This window comes from Limulus polyphemus, unplaced genomic scaffold (genome assembly GCF_000517525.1).
Source record: "Limulus polyphemus unplaced genomic scaffold, Limulus_polyphemus-2.1.2 Scaffold2872, whole genome shotgun sequence".
Lineage (NCBI taxonomy): Eukaryota > Metazoa > Arthropoda > Merostomata > Xiphosura > Limulidae > Limulus > Limulus polyphemus.
The window spans coordinates 132,513-136,436 of record NW_013668482.1 but is presented as its reverse complement, the minus strand read 5'-3'; the positions used below and the strand labels follow the sequence as shown (position 1 = coordinate 136,436).

Below are 3,924 nucleotides of genomic sequence, written 5' to 3'. Positions count from 1 at the left end.
TTGCGCCATACGTAACTAACACGGTAAGCTAGGTACGTTTTTAATTATAAACTCAATTCAGAAAAACGTTGACATTAAAATAAATATATAACAAATTCGTTACAATCAATACATATCTAACACTATAAGTTACGCATATTTTTAAATACAAACTTAATCTAAACAACATTCATATTAAAAATAAATACATGACAACAAATTCGTTGCATAACTAGTTGAAATAAATAAATTTTGAGAAATCAAGCTTGACCAACGAAGAGGTAAAAAAGTGCAGTCGAGGCAGTCAACATTCGGTAAATTCCTTGGTGAGCCAATCAAAATTAAGATAATCTAATATCGTTGTTAGTCTATGTACTGAAAGTATAAAATGAAATGTATGGACAACAAAACTGGAAAAATATTTGTTGACTTCTTAATTTAGAGTCTCTGTTCATTAAAAGTTTTTATTTTTTATTAAAAATCGCTGGTGATAACAGAAAATAGCTTAACTCAGAAACGATTTATGCACTTGGCTCTAGACTAGGAGATTCCACACTACGTCTTTACTTTAGTTTAGGCTTATTATACCAACACTCACTACACTTTAAAAGATTTCATGGTACCCCATCACAGTTCCTTTGCACCCCCGTCACTAAGATCGTAATGGGAAGACAGTAATCGAACTTTTCTATCTGGATAAATACATGTTGGCTTTTATGACTCCTCCTATTTCGAGAAATCATGTGTGACATGACGTGTCACATACTGGCTTGTATATAGGTAAGATTTAACAGAACAATGAAAATATATTCAAGACGCTGACATGGCCACTGTCAATTATTACCCTGCTGTAACAAATAATGAATAATTTATAGTACAATTAACCTGATTCATATTTTTCGAAACGTAATTTTAAACTTCGTTCCATAATCTAAAATAAATATTATATCTGACTTACTTTGTCAACAATTTCATTAATGTAGTATCAAAATCTTCTAACTAGTTTATTGTAAAACATGAAGGTGGTGGTGTTTATAAACATGTTTTAGGCCTTTAGTATCAATACTTAAGTCTAATTAGGAAACATAGCAACCACGTTTGCCGCGATGCCTAGATTTGTGTAACATGCGTCAATTTCAAGTGCTTAGTCAATACAGAAATGCTAAATAATTTTAAAATCCCCTCTTGATATTACCACCTTTTTTTATTACAATATTTGTCAGAACTTCGCGTAAATCTACACGAGGGGCTAGCCTTCCATATGAAGTTCAAACAATGACAACCAAAAGGAACGAAAAATGTCATTTATTTTGTTGTAACAATATCGGTTGGTTACCCTGTCATTTTTGAACCTTGGTAAGCTTTGAACGGTATTCCATGTTTAATAGGCTCTTCAATAAAGATCTCTGACAGTGACAGAACAGATTGTGGTCTTCTCAACATTAACGAAAGAAATTAAAATTTCTTAAACGTTGACCTTGAATATTCACAGATCTTAAAACTACAAACAACTGCTCTTTACGATAACTTACTTTATTATCTAATTAAAAAAAAACATTTTTGTTCTTGAAAGCATCTTTATTAGCTTATTCATGATTCCACAGCTCAAATAATAACGACTTACTTCATTATAAGATCAGAATTTGCCATGAATTCCACTTGAACTAAAATAAAAACTCCATTCCTAGAATAATTTAACACGTGATCGGTTTTGTCTCTGGGTGATGAAATAAAAATATTCAGTTTACTGCAGTTGTTTTACATAAAATAACTTACAGGAAAAACAGAAACATTTTGTTTTAAATCGTACTGCTTCCATATTTTCAGTTTTAGAAAATTTCTTCTAGACAGATTTTTGTAGGTGGATGAATTTTGTCGTTATAAACCAAGATTGGGATGTCGAGTATTGGCATCACAGTGTAGAAAAATCCTCTACTGGTAAATAACTATTGCTCCGTACTAGTTATCACTTTCAATTATCATCCGTTACGTATGCCACTGTAATAAGAATAAAAAATATATTATCTAGTGCAGCTTTTTGCCGTGTATAGGTTTCCTCTGATTTGTATTTCTCAGCCCTGTAGTCACTTTGCAATTAAGTGAGTACAATTTGAAATATTGGTTAACTTAATATTTGTTGTATTCCCCTACACAAGATTTTCTCAATTTTAATTCTTCGCTTTGCCACCCCCCCCCCTTTTTGAAGTTATTTACCTTTATAGTTTCTGAAACACTTGCCATCATCATCATTATCGAGGTAGGTATTTTGGTTTAAAACTAGGGGTGGTCAGAAATTTGGATTTATCTTCGCTCCACTCTGAGTTTACTGATTTCCTTATTATCTTTGGATTTACATGAAATTGTCTTAACAGCTGTTTGACACTGAATAATAGTTACATGGCTTGTCTCCATGGGCGGTAAGGAAAAGCTGCGAAAGAAAAACACTTGCCATTTGTTCTGCACGCCTTTTATTTATACCGATTCCCTCACCATGGAACACTTCGGGTTATTTAAACATGCAAAACCAATGAAATATATGCGCTGTCTTGTTTTCCTCATCACTGGTTACCACTATCGGTAACATACATACTGACTCACAGGTGGTTTTAGTGTTATTAGTAAACTCACCGCTGCCCCACCAGGAGGCCGGTCCTACTTACTGTACACTTAACTACAATGTTCATTTTAGCTGCGACATAGTGGGTTATAGAATGGCTCCGAGTCCCCCCCCCAAACTACAAACTTTTAGCTTCGTCATCTCTTGACCAATTTGAAATCTAATTACAGTTTTCAACTCAGAAGGTCAAACCCTTTCCAATGATGTATTTGACCACGCCCAAGGCCTCATAGATTAATTTACTCTAATCCTGCCTAGAAGAATTTCAGTTTGAAGGTAGACTGGTAGAGATCCTGATGAGTTCTAAAATTGAATCGGTTATACGCGCGCCTCACGCTTGGTATTCTGGCGTGCAAAAATATGTATATAAATATAACAGGACTGTCTGTCCATGTAACCAATTCACAAGGTGTGAATGGATATTTACCAAAATTGGTATGGAGGTTCATTAAGTCCATGCGGGGTACATACACATTTTCAGTTTTGCATTTTGCGGTTTTTATGGACGTTTTTGCGTTCGTTTTATCTCTACTTCGCCCCTCTTGATGGACCTTCACCAAATTTGGCATGAAGGTTTCTTGGGTCCATGCCGAGATGTATGCAAACCTATGGTTTCACACTTTGTTTTGCAGTTTTTACAATTACATATAAGGGAAGCAACTTTTCATGTCCTCAAATAACCTTTCATTAATCATGAATTTCACCACGCCCAATGCCTCATAGATTAATTTACTCTAATCCTGCCTAGAAGAATTTCAGTTTGAAGGTAGACGGTAGAGATCCTGATGAGTTCTAAAATTGACCACTTAACTACACCCCTCACCATGGAACACTTTGGGTTATTTAAACATGCAAAACCAATGAAATATATGCGCTGACTTGTTTTCCACACCACTTAATAACGGTATAACTCGACAATGGTGATTTAAATCGGAACAAGATTTTAATCGTATGAAAATAAGGCCACAGATTCAATTAATTTTTGACAGTAAAAAATCTTTAATACATTTATACTTCTCGCTGATCACACACCAATATTTTCCCTACCGGTGACGTTATATAATGTTTTCGTAAAAATACTAATGTCGGATGAGAATCCACTAAAGTTAAATGATTCGCAATGTTAGAACTTTGTAAATTTTCCTGGTCAAATATCTGAACTTTTCCGATTGATAAGCGTTATAACAATCACAGTTATAGCTTCCAAAATTTATATAGCACACTGACTATAGCAAACTTATAATAGATACTCCTTTTTGGCGCGTCGCGTTGGTTATATTTAAAATTATAGGCATGTGGAGGCTTTCTAGGAAATTCAGATTACGTAA

At 34.1% G+C, this 3,924-nt stretch overlaps 1 long non-coding RNA gene across 1 annotated transcript in view; it reads right to left on the bottom strand.

Annotated features, from left to right (window-relative positions):
- Positions 1–615: 615 nt before the first annotated feature.
- LOC111087935 overlaps positions 616–3,924 on the bottom strand; it is a 15,526-nt gene continuing 12,217 nt past the window's right edge. The window contains exon 3 of the long non-coding RNA XR_002612552.1: positions 616–699. This is a non-coding gene — a long non-coding RNA (uncharacterized LOC111087935). The remainder of the gene's footprint in view (positions 700–3,924) is intronic.